At 36.5% G+C, this 13482-nt stretch overlaps 1 long non-coding RNA gene across 6 annotated transcripts in view; it reads left to right on the top strand.

Moving 5' to 3' along the window:
• LOC102120992 (uncharacterized) overlaps positions 1-13482 on the top strand; it is a 260960-nt gene that overhangs the window by 233006 nt on the left and 14472 nt on the right. For 5 of the 6 annotated variants that reach the window (XR_012420976.1, XR_012420978.1, XR_006691111.2 and 2 more), the window contains one exon: positions 849-890. This is a non-coding gene — a long non-coding RNA (uncharacterized lncRNA). Of the gene's footprint in view, positions 1-848; positions 891-11231 lie in introns of all 6 variants that reach the window. The other variant, XR_012420977.1, reaches the window with a different exon arrangement.

Genomic DNA, 13482 nt, shown 5'->3' with positions numbered 1-13482 from the left:
ATTTCCCAAATACTGAAAATTCTCATAAAGAACACATTTTAGGTTTATTGTCCACCTCATTTGATGCTTCTTAAAGTGAGGTCTACGAACCACTTACATCATACTTTATTTCTGAAACTTGTTAAAATGCAGATTGGAATCTCTGAGGTGGGGCCTGGGAATATTCATTAACCATCCCTGAAGGGCTTCTGACACATTCTGATGTTGGAAACGCCTTCAAATGGCAGCTTCAGGAGCACAGGGCCTTATTAACCTATCTGCCCCCTGCACCTGGACCTGGACCTGGCACAGAAGTGCACTGAGCAGAATGTAGTTGAGATGCATAACTGGCCTCCTGCATGGATTACCTGAGACCGTAGCAGTCCTTCTCAGCTCACAGCTGGTCAGGGTGGCTGCCCGCATGCTCAAGTTCCCCACAGCATGCACCACGCACCCAGTGGGATGGGATGCATGGGCATGCATGGGCACCGAGGAACCCTCGCTTTGTGTGTTACTGAACTGACCTGACATTCTAACCAGAAGATAAATTCTTGCAGGAGAAAGTTTTGTTTTGTTTCTGTTGCTCATTAAACATTCATTGTATAAGTGTTTATTGAGCATGTACTCCATGCCAAATGCCATGTTTAGAACTGATATGGAGCAAGAATAAAAGAGACATAATTTCTAGACCACTGGAAACCCCTTGAGTGCTGGAATGGTTCTCAGGAGGGATAATCCCATACCGAAGTGGCAATTTAGAATTATAGTGTGTATTTCCATCTACTAGAATAGTAGTGTCAGAGCATTTACAGCTTACATACATAGTATCTCCTTATATACTTCCCTTTTGTATTTCTTATATATTACAGTTACAACCTCATAGATCCTCTTTCAATGATGTTCACAAGTAGGTAAGTATTATCTGTTAATTTCATTTAAGATTACTATATAGGGCATCATAAAATATATTTTTGTAATGGATAATTGGGTATAATATGGTTGAAAACCATTAACTTGGTGACTTTTTTAATATTAACTTGGAGATTTCCTTAGCACTAACCAGAGAGATATTTACAAAGTATTTATAAAAACACGTAACTTAATGGATTAAGTAATATAATTTCACTGGTGACCTCTTGACTGTGCTGTAAACTTTCCTTTAGTCAATAAAAGCTTTCACATAGTTCTCAGATATATGCATTAGTGGTCTGTAGTTTAATACCATGTCTCCTCGACTAGGTGACCAAGAGGTTTCATGGTTTGTCAGCTAATTAAGTTAACTATGGCCAGCACTTACTATATCACCCTAAGAACATTCTGACCAACTAGGTGGTGATCATTCTCTAAATGACTTTTTACATTCCAAAGAAGCAAGCAAAAATTACAAAAAAATGTAGGTGAGATTTATCCCACAAGGAACACATATACTTGATATTTTCTTACAGTTAAAGGACAAAGAAAAGAAGTGAAAATTACTCAGATGCTATTAAAAAGCAATAATAATTCTATAGCTTGGGAGCTCTTTTCTTCATTGAATTCTAAATCACAGAGACACTAACAAAGTTCTACTTTCTTTATATAAATGATAATTACTGCAATATCTTTAGATACGTATCTTACTCTGGCTTATGCTGATGCTGAAACAACAGCAACTGATACAGCCCTTGTATTTGTAATTCAGGTATAGCAGGAGTAATCAGTCTTTGGCATTAGAAAATATGCTTTATCAGCAAATGAAGAAGCAAAAATGACACCAAATGATGACAAAGGAATGACCCAGAGTAGTTCCACTGAGCTTTTATCACCATACTGTGTGAAGACCGTCACTGTACAAGGAATGGCTCTTCTCAGCTAAGCCCTCTCCCTAGAGTCAAACTTGTGTTTCCCTTTTAATGAGAAGTAACCACTAGGATGCCTATTACTTAGCTTGCCAGAATGACTACAGATTTATAGGAAAGAAGTAAAAGTAAACACAAATAATTTAAAATGCATTAAGTAAGAAATGCCTTCTTGAACTAAACTATGTTGTACATGTTATCAAAAATGACAGAAAATATTTGTAAATCTTATATTTTCCTTTCTACAAGAAAAGTGGTACCCGTGTCACTCAGTTCAGCAGTGCGAACAGTTGAATGCAATGGAAAACTCTTAAAAGTACTGAGTAGCTTTTACTAAACTAAGAGTTCTTGAACGTCAAAAAAAAAAAAGGGGGGGGTCGTATGAAATGCATCATTTTCTTAAAATTATTTTTTCAAGACTTTTGATCACCTGGGCCACAATCAATGTACTCTATGCATTGATGTAACCATCTCTTCATTCAACCAGTAGAAAGCAGAAACAATGGATGTAATGTGTTAAGACAAAGGCCTAAGACATGTTAGGCCATAAACATGTACATATGTGAAGTGCAGAGTTATTCCCTTTCAAAGGATGATGTGGAACACAAGACAAACTCCTACGTGGTGTGCAGTAGTGTCTGAGCCTTGCAGATGCAGAGTGCTCAGGATTCTGCAGTATTTGATTGATTTTCATTTATTCCAATACCTCCTTCTACAGCTATTGTTTTTAGTCCGAGCTCTGATACAAAAGAGCTGCAACTCAGGAGGAACAGATATTATGGAGAGCTTCAGAGCTACTTACTCCTTGTCAGAACAGTGAAGAGAACTAGAAAACTTTGGAAATCTATAAACCAGAGAGTACCATCTCAGTACAGCCCACAATTCTCTCTGCTTCATCCCAAGATTTCCAACCCATTCCTTTTCCTTCTTTCCTCAGGAGGATAATGGAAGAAAAATAGCTTATGTATTTCCATGTGAGTATCCCCAAAAGAGAAACAAGGAGTAAATGAGAAGTAGTCATAATTATCTGCCTGATTCCATCCCCAACTGTAATCCTCCTGACCCCAGAGATAGAATGCACATGGATTTAATTGGGATCCCAGGACAAAAAAAAAAAAAAAAAAAAAAAAGGCTCATCAAAAAAGATCATGCTCTCAGGTCTTAGCATTCATACCTACCACCGAGCCCTGCTGAAGGGGCAGAGTGACTGCTGGCTGGCAGTGTGTTTGAGGGACCTAATCCAGGTTAAACTGTGTGTGTTGTGATGAGCAGTTTCACAAAGACGTCCTCACTCCTCAAAACTCATGTAGTCCTGCAGGGTCACAGGAAAAATGTCAAAAAGGCAATTGCCACATCCAGCATTTAACAAAATCATATTGGTTTTCACTATTTAGCTATAAACAGTCACTAAGGCTTTAAGCCCTTCATTCTTTCTCTTTACCTCCTACCACTTTCTCACTGTTGATAGTGGACATTCTAACCAGAATATATCTTTCACACGTCAGCTTAAATCACTTCTGTAGGGTGGCATCCCCAACTCACACCATCGAAATGACTCCCCTGTCATAAACCCTGCACTCTCTCTTTTATAACACTTGTTACACCTGTATTCAAAGTTTATCTTTTCTGGGAGGGCACAGTAGCTCATGCCTGTAATCCCAGCACTTTGGGAGGCGGAGGTGGGAGGGTCACTTAAGGCCAGGAGTTCGAACCCAGCCTGGGCAAAGTAGTGAGACCCCATCTCTACCAAAAAATTTTAAAAAATTAGTGGGGTGTGGTGGCACATGCCTACAGTCCTAGATATGCAGGAGGCTCCAGCAGGAGGGTCACTTGAACACAGGGGTTTGAGGGTACAGTGAGCTACGATCACATCGCTGCACTCCAGCCTGGGCAACAGAGTGAGGCCCTGTCACTGAAAAACAAAAAATTATCTTAGAATGAAAATTTCATGACAGCATGGACCATCGTGCATCAACACGATATTAACAATGTCCGTTCCTTGCATGGCATAGGTGTTCAATAAAATATCAGTTGAAGAAGTGAATAATATTTTAGTATCAGCTGATGGCAAATATTTTCTGTCATGGGACTCAGTAATAAATTCTCCAGTGAACAGTAAAGCTGTGGATAATATGGATGAACTTTAACATTGCTGTAAAGATGTTAAATTCTTAACATCAAACCCTGCCACGTTTTCCAGGTTCACCTTGCGCCAGATTTCTCTTGCTGTTCATTCACACTATTCTTTCAGTTCTCTGAGTGCACCATGGACTCCTTTACCACTGTGGTTGTTTTAAGGGGCTATTTTCTTTGCTGGAAATGTTCTCAACACCTCCATCTTGCATCTGTTCCTCATATTCTTTCTCACAGTTGAATTTTGCATTTATTTCTATAACCTTTCAATTCCTCACCAGATCGTGCCATCTGTGAAACTAGGACAGTATCTCTTTATGTTCACTATAGTATCCCAATGCCTAGCACAATGTAGGCACCTGATAAATATTGTTGCATGATTAGATGAATGAACAGATGAATATATATTTACTGTGCCTTAGATCATCCAATTATATTACCATCTTCTTATTGGTATTTATTGCAATGTTGCCTTTGAAACTATAAATTTTTCTATTATTTATAAAGTTGCTACCACCATGGAATGCAAGAAAGTAAAAAATGTGCCACCTACTTCATAATTTTTCTCCTTTCTCAAACCAGGAATTTTCCACAGATATACATCAGATTTACCAATTCCCAGATTTCTCCAAGACTGTGGCCAGCCTATAGAAAAGGCCGATCTTTGCATCTTTGGCTTTGGCATTATAACTTTGAACCGTGGTCTGTCACATTCAGTGGCCCCTAGCATTGGTCCTTGACAGATATCAACTAAATTACTACTCCATTAACGAGTCCTAAGGACTAGACCAAAGTGGATTTAAGAGCTATGTTAGGCCAGTGCATTCAAATATATCCAAATCACTCACATTTTATGGGAGACATACTCTCTGTCTTCCACATACAGCAGAGATGCACTTGCCCCCTGTTACCCATCTCAGGGTGGATGACTGGAATTGGTATTTTGATTTCTTGCCTCAAAATGGTAAGGTCTGACATCACCCCTCATCAGAAATATCTAAAATTGATTTCTTAAAATGGGATGAAAATGACTTTATGGATTACACAATGGGAGGCTAGACACTGAATTAGACTCAGAACAAATAGATAAAAATTTACTTTGCTTAGTCTCAGGAGTCCTCTGGGCATAGGCCACTTGACAGCATGCAGAGCATTGGCTAGCATTCTTTTCTTTCTCCTCTTTTAAACCACAGGTCATCTTAAGTAGATGTACCCAGTTAGTCAATCCAACAGACTTTTTGCTGATCTGGGACTGATTGTGACAAAATATGTGGGGTGTTGACTTTGGTCACCAAACCCTAGCTATTCAAAACTGCTGACGTGCCAGACACAGGTTTCCTTATAGACATATGTCAAAGGCACACTGCGTGCTCTGGCTCCCAAGCAGGGATTTCAGAGTTGTTGGCTTCCTAGCTTGCAATTTAAACCCTCGGACAAAAGTATTCTTCTGGGTAGTGTGGGTTCAGCGTTTGCAAGCTTTAAGTTGTTTAAGCTGAGTTGCCCCAAAAGGCAATTACTGGCAGCATTTCACTATCTTTCTGCTCTTTTGATGTGGCATTCATTTTGTTTGAGGCATTTGCCTAATTTAGGAGGTATGAAGATTCTGTTAGGATTACCACTCAACCCTTCCTGGGGTTGGAGAATGGGTAGTCTCTGTACAAACCACAGAGCCCACTGCATAAATTGAAACACTAAAAAAACACACACACACACAACTGTACATCTAGCATAATGAATCCAGCATCTAGGCAAAAACGAGCTGATGTTTACAGATTACAGGGTAACAAGGGGTTACCCTCTTGGGTTGTCACACTTTGCCCCCTTCTCTCATAAGACATTGTAATAAATGTTTTGAAAAGCAGCAAAAACAAAAACAAAACAACACCCTGCCTTTAGATTAACATTGGAAAGGTATATTCACAACTCTTTTCCCTGACTGTAACTTTACAAAGATCTTGTGGCCTTAAAAAAAATGTCTTCAAAATGCGAACATATCCATCTTCACCTAGAAGAGTGAGCCAGGTGGGTTTCAGAACTGCATGAGTAGAAGTAGCAACCGGGCCTGGAGAATAAGCCCACATGTCTTTAGCAACAGGTCAGCATCTGCTAAGTCCCTAGATTTTGAATTATAACAGGTAGGACCTCAGTAAAAATCTAAAGTCCTGTGGGCACTGGAAGAAGGGAAGAGTTTAAGCTACATGCCAAGTAAGCTGCCAGGTGGAAATGGGCCATGCTGATGCACAAAAATAGAGTTGCTTTCGAAAATCAATAAGGTCCATTCCTTGGATTTGAATAAGGACAATGTTTTTTCTCTTTCAATGAACTTTTGTTTCTGGAAAGTAAAATGAGGACAGATAGACTTTTGAAAAAGGTTGTAACCAATGGATCCATTTTCATTATCTATTTCAAAATAATCCACTTTGCTTCACTGGATTCTTACTAGCTTAAAAATTCAAGTTGTTAACGCAAATTTTTAAAATAGTGTGGTGATGAGAATCAGTGTGAATATGTTAAATAATTGTGCACTTTTATATACTGGGCATGAATATTACTAATGGTTCAAAATCTAAGCTGACTTTTCTTTGCAAAATGACTAAATCATTCTCACATTCTCAGTACTAATGATGTTACTCAGAATAATCTCTTTTAAAAAATACTTGTGACTTTTAAAAAGCCTTTGCCACAAAATATCTAGTTGCTACCAATATGAATTCAGGAAGCATGGAGTTAAAGAAGTTGGCTTTTTTTTTCCTTAAATCTGAACAATTGGAATCAGCAGTTTGCATTATTTTAAAAATGAATGCTTAGAATCAGCAATTTTCTTGGTTTTTTTTTTTTTAAGATCTTGAGGGTTTTTTTTTATTTAAAGTGGAAAACTACATTAAGTGCAAGGCAGTCAACAAAGAAGCAGCCATAAAGCCTAAGTATTCCTGGAGTTATAAAATATGTCCATTGTGCCAATTCCACTGCCAACAATGAAGTTTTAAGCATTAATATGCCTTCATTGCAGTTTTAATGCCTTAATATTGACTCTATAGCTCTTTTGGGTAATTTTGCTTTCTCTGGTACTTGAAAGGTGATGATGTCAGCGTTCTTCGCACTGATTCATATGCAGGTTGATGAAGCTGAGTTATTTATTGAGTTCCATTATATTTTCTATAAACATTAGTTCTCAATAAACAGAGACATTTAGCCGAGGGTTTATTTATTAAATAGGTACTGTACAGATGGTTTTGCCACACATGATGTGCTGCAGAGGATATTACTCAGGAATAATCAGCTGTGTTATAGCTTGGCTAAATTAATAAGATGATAATGATGAAATTGATGCTTTTGAGCTAGGCTTGGTAAATGGTTTTTGCATAAACAAACTGATAAATTTGAGAAGCAATTACTTGCTTGTCAAAGATAAAAACACAACAGGGCCCATTTATAGTTAGGTCCTATTTATTTTTAAAGATTGTACCAGATTTTATGTTTAATATGCTGCAATTAAAAAATAATACTTAAATGAAGAAGAATAAAAAAACTTTGAGTTCTTCAAATCTGAAGAAACAGCATTGCTTGATTAGACATCAAGAAAACTTTTTTGTTGCATCTGGAGGGAAATATATCTGAAAAACAACAGTGTAATATTCTACATAAATTTTTTCATCATATAGGCATATTGCACAAACTGCTGATTTACAACTCCTGCTACTCTGTTTTTCACCCCCTTCCCCAGAACACACTAACACACAGACGAAGGGAGATACACACACTATATAAAGGGCTCTACAGAAACTTGTTTATCTGGTTCCCAAATAGCAAAGGAATTATTTAACCTACTTAATGACTTTCTCCAAAAATTACAGTATTCGCCCATCTTCTTCAACGAAAGGTTGTTCAGTGTTTACCTGAAGTCTGAACATGAAAAATACATGCCTATGGATGAAATTTACTGATATATTTTCATTACATGATGCTGGCTTTTTGCACTGTAAGAGTCGACCTGACTTCTAAAATCAAGGAAACATTAGCTTCCCTTCTCAGCTTTAGCAGAATCTTTTAAAGCCCTTAGGGCCCACCTTTTAGACCTGGATATGCTTACATAAGTTCCATTAATATCAACGTGGGCTATAAAACAAATGTATATTGTCTACATCTGTGTGTGGAGGGGTAGGGGGTATGTTTTAAACTATACAAAAAGAACCTACAGGCGATCTCTCTATATACTGCAGCATCTTATCAAAAGCTACTAAATAGCAGTTTTCATTTTTCTCCTCTTTAAAGAGTCTATCATTACCAAAGGTAAGTGTTAGCACATTCTTACTATTTAGATATATTTACTGGTATCTACAATGAACTATTTGTCATATAGAAAGGGAATCAGACAAAAAATTAAATATTTTAGTTTTAGATGTTAGGAACCAAAACTTTTGTTTCATAATACATCTATTTTAAAAAAAAAAAAAGTAACAGAGGCAGAGACCACCACTATTCAAAACTATACCATGATTGTGAGATGAATAAGATACTTGTTTCATTAAAATAGTTATCTTGTCTTTTGTAAAAAAAAAAAAACTTTGATTTCCTTTATGAAAAATGTGTTAGCTTAAATTAATGCTGTGACCATTCAGTGCAAGCCACAGTGTGAGAATGAGTATTTGGTATTTTGCATTTTATTGTTTGTGTGACATAAAATGAGCTCCAGGAAAATGGTGTATATGTGCATGGTAAAAATTCTATCCCTCTGGGAAGCTCAAAAACACCAAAATATTTATCTTCTCAGGAAATGCCAGTAAGTACTAAAATGTAATGATCATAAATAAATAAGAATGGGCAGAATTGTTTTTAACAATATGTAACAGATTTTTATTACAAAAATTCATAATACACTGGTCTGATATCAGAAAGCCTAATGATTTGTTATAAAACTTCAGTGGTGATTTTCTCCTCCTGGTTAATTGGAAACAACTGCTCCCCAGGACTAATTGCAACTCTATCAAAAAAGAAAGGTGAGCACAAATATGTCTTAAGGGAATGTAAAAACTTTGAAGGTGAGGGCCCATAAACCGAATTAAAGGATGAAATTTAAAACCATTCCATAAGCTATGCTTTCTAGAGACTGTTGCAATGAACATCAAGGAAATAAATCCAAAGAGTTTTCCAGTGATGGTATCAAGAGGCATGAAAGCATAACACACTGACATGCCTTAGATAGTGAATCCACATTGATCAGCTCACAAATTGCTTATTGTTAATAGAAACTCTACATTGGGTTTGAAATGTCATTTGCTTTACCGAAAATAATTTTTAGTAAGTGCTTAGCAGAAACTGACTGCTTGAAACTGGTCTGCATTACCTAAGAGCACTGATCTGCACGTGAATGCTGCCCTAAGCTGTAATCTTGGTAAAAATCCTACCTAACATGTACCATGTAGTTGATACTTGAAAAATTCAAAATATTTTAAATTACCTAAGAAATTAAAGAATGAATAAGTGCAATGGTAGCTCTGTGTTTCTTGTTCTGCTATTAAATATTGCAATATCTGAACTGATTTCTCTTGATTTCCAATGTGCATGATCCTATGTCACAAACCTGAGTATCTGGTTTTGTCCTTCCTTTTATAAATACTCTGCAATGGTGATTCCCAGTAATACATGGCACACTCTTGACAACTAATACAAGGGTTATTTGGTTCTAATACTGAAAGGATTTGTAAAAATTTGCTGTTTATTTGGCAGTCTAATGTTCAAAAAAAACAAGTAATGTTGAACTTAGGAATCATATCTTGACATAAAAATTGTCACGTTTGTAAAGTTGTTTCTAATCAATGTTCATGTGACACACTTTTTATCAAAAAAATAGGGAAATATTCTAGTTAAAGTTCACAGATATAGAAAAAGGGAAACCATTTTACTAGTCATAACAAATAATTTTATAATTTAAAAATTGTATTGTCTATGTGCTTTATCACATATTTTATCAATATATACTAATTTATATTCACCATTTGCTATATTTAATAGTCCTATATCAAATGTTGGTAGATCTATTCAATTAAATAATCAAAATGAGAATCAAAGCTCTCATTTGGACACATTTTGACAGCTATTTTTGGTTTATGGTTTTAAAAATTGTACTGTTTCACATTTTAATAATAAATTATATTTTAAGAATAACAAAACACTCAGAAACATTTACCCAGTTCTAATAGACATAAGCAAAACAGTTCTAATATATTTATTTGCAGTGCCAAAATGTAGTCGTGGTTTCTTGTGTTTAAGAAATTCTCCCCTTTGTGTTAAATAATTTTATTGGTTAAAATAATCAAAATCACATTCATTACATTATTATTTCACATGCAATGAAAAACACTGGATATAGCAGTGGTGAAATTATAAACTCTAACAGAGAACACGGAATCCTCCTTATAGACACACATCGGAGCAGGCTCCTCAGCTAGAAAGCTGAATTATGCCGATTACAAAGCAATTGTATAAGATGGCTTGCATAGATTAGAACACTAAGCAACCATTCAAAATGAGAGTGGGAGAATGTCAAAGGCACCAAGTAGAAGAGAATGATGAATTCCTGCCACTCTGTCTCTTAGACTCGGTCTCTTTCATATTTACTTTTCACTTCACTCCTAGATATGGGTATGTGTCTCCAAAGGCTAAGAATGCATTCATTCATTTATTCATTGTTTCTTTCATTCATTTACTGAGTACCTGATATGTGCACTGCGGGAATGTTAAAATGAATCAAGCAAGGGTCCTACCCCAGAAAGCTCAGAACAGTGAGGGAGACAGCAGAGTGTAAGAGACGTGTATCCCAGTATCACCAAGTAAAGTACAGCACAGAAGAAAAATTCATTAACAGGTAACAATTGAACCAACATGCTCAGCTCTTCTATGTGCATGAAAACTGAGGTATCATAAGTCCTGGGAGAAACCAGGAACATGAAGTCTGAGGTTGAATTGATGAAAGAATATAGTAGATACCCAAGCAGAGGTTTTCATCCCATAACATGTTCCCTGAGATAAGAAAGGAGAAAGTGGGACCAAATGTCCAGTTCCAAAATGCAAGAAGATGTGGGAATGGAAAGGAAGGTAAGAGACAGATGATGGACAAATAACTGAAAAAAGTCCTGTCAATGTTGGAAATGTCATCTTCTGAAAATACTATTCTTTGAGCAGTACATAATTATTTTCTGCTTATATCCCCAAAGACTTCTTTATCTTGGGTAACAACAGCTTTTCCTTTTCCCCCATTTATTCCTCTGCTTCTCTGCTGAGATTCCCAACAAAGATGCCAATTAGTGCCAATTGTCATGATGTTCTGAGATGTAGACACCTGTCTTCTAATAACTGGACTGAGACCACCAACTCATTTCATACAGACCATCAAACAGACATCAACTAGTATTGGCCTACATTTACTATCAACCTGGGCTCAAGCCAAGACCTTCTCCCATGGAACTGCTCAGCATTCTTGATGGCAAACAACATGTTCAATATGTGCTCACTCTACTCCAATAAATGGACCAGTGCCTGTGGCAATAAGTGCCACTAAATAATCATGTCTCTCTCTCATTCTCTATGTTACCACCCTATCTGACCTTTGTAGAGTCAGCCTCTCTTAAGCAAGTATTTGTAAGACCCACTGAAGTGGAATGCAGATTAAGACTTACGCACAATTTTTTTAAATATGGAAACTACATTTACATATTCATGTCCCACCATAAGATGAGGAGGTAAAGAAGGCTGCTGTATGTTAAATTCCAAGAAGCAAAATAAACAGTATCAACATCAGGGATGCATGAATTCCATGTAAAGTATTTTATAACCATCTGCATATTGTAGTTCTTTAAAATAATCTTTAAAGTAACTTTAGAGTACTTAAGTTCTAGATTCTCAGGTTCCTGTATATACGCTGAACATTAAAGGGGATATGTGTTTCTTTTTCAAATGTTAGTCTAAATTATCAAAAACACACACCAAAAAAAGGTTTAGATCAAAGGACACTATTTGAAGAAATTAAGAGATGAAGTCCTAAAGAAGTGCAGGATACAGAGAAATTATTTTTAGTTCTGGTGGTAAGATATAGGATTGAAGAAATAAGAGTTAGTCCCTAGAAGGGTAAAAAATTTGTTGGGATGGGAATGCTTCAGGGATATTAATGTAACAGAATAAAATGTACCTTACATAGAAAGACCAGAGGCAGGAAGGGCAGGTGGAAGGTAATAATATTTGCCCCAGAAAAGTCTGAAGTGGGGAGGGGCGTTTCTTAGAGAGAGTGTTGTTCAAATGAATAATTAGGGAGAGGCTGTGGACTTACAAGGAAATAAATTTGACCCTAAGAGGTACCTGGGTATATGGAAGACAGTGAGCTAGCAACAACAATCAATCAATCAATCAGTCGAGGGAGAAAAAACAGAGGAGGTCAGAGGTAGATGCAGATGCAGATGTGGATGAATTTGGATGGGACAAAATCATTTCAAAGTGCTCGTGAGACAGCCAAGCATGGCTATCTCACTAGCACTCACAATTTCTATCTACTTTGGGAGGCACCTGAGAACGTATATTAAAACACAGAAGGTAGATGAAAATGTAAGACTGCAGAGCTACAAGACAAAAAGACATACAACCTAGTCCCTCAGAAGTACCTTGTCTAACCATAGAGAGAATAGTGCACCTTCCTAACAAAACCAAAGAAAAAAAGAGTAAGAGTTAAATGCAAAATGTTGGCAATGCAAAGCATTTAAATGTCTACACATTTATTCTTTATAATATAATATCTCTAATTTTAATAACCTAGAAATTTTGGAATTCTGAGTCATGAAAGCTGAAGGTTGTCACTGTGGAGCAGTAACTCTCAAACGAGGATGATTTTTTCCCTCCAGAGGACATTTGTCAATATCTAGGAATATTTTTGGTTGTCACAACTGAGAGGTATAAGTGACATCTAGTGAGTAGAGACCAGGGATGCTGCTAAACATCCTACAATGCATAGGATACCCCCACCACAAAGTTACATGGTCCGAAACGTCAATAGCACCAAGAAACTCTGCTATAAGTCACTTTGGTTCTTTGCTTAATATTATCTAAGATACTTGACCAGTAAAGTCCACCAATGAGATGAGCTAATATATTACCTGACTTCTATTTGAGTGCTTAAGATAGTTATTCAAGGTACAAGGAAGACAGTAATATGTTCTAAGGTAATTTCTACCATAATCATAAGTAACGTTCATGGCAATTTGTATTATAAGTATGTAGTTAAGCATTTAGAATTTCAGGTATTTAAAATGTTCAACACTTTCCAGTGTAATTGTGTTTTCTACATTTCTGTTTTCCAAAAATCCATCAATTAGTTCATTCCTCACAGTTCCAATCCTTTAAAATGTTAAGATAACTTAGTAGATACAGAAATGTACCTTGGCTGACTTTATTGCTATCTTTCCTCTTTGATCCCATATAACCTCTCCAGCACTTAAATTCCACTACACTCTGATGCAAGTTGTTTTGTTATTTATGCCCATAGATC

The sequence above is a fragment of the Macaca fascicularis genome, chromosome 12 (genome assembly GCF_037993035.2).
Source record: "Macaca fascicularis isolate 582-1 chromosome 12, T2T-MFA8v1.1".
NCBI lineage: Eukaryota > Metazoa > Chordata > Mammalia > Primates > Cercopithecidae > Macaca > Macaca fascicularis.
This window is presented reverse-complemented; position numbering and strand designations above follow the sequence as displayed.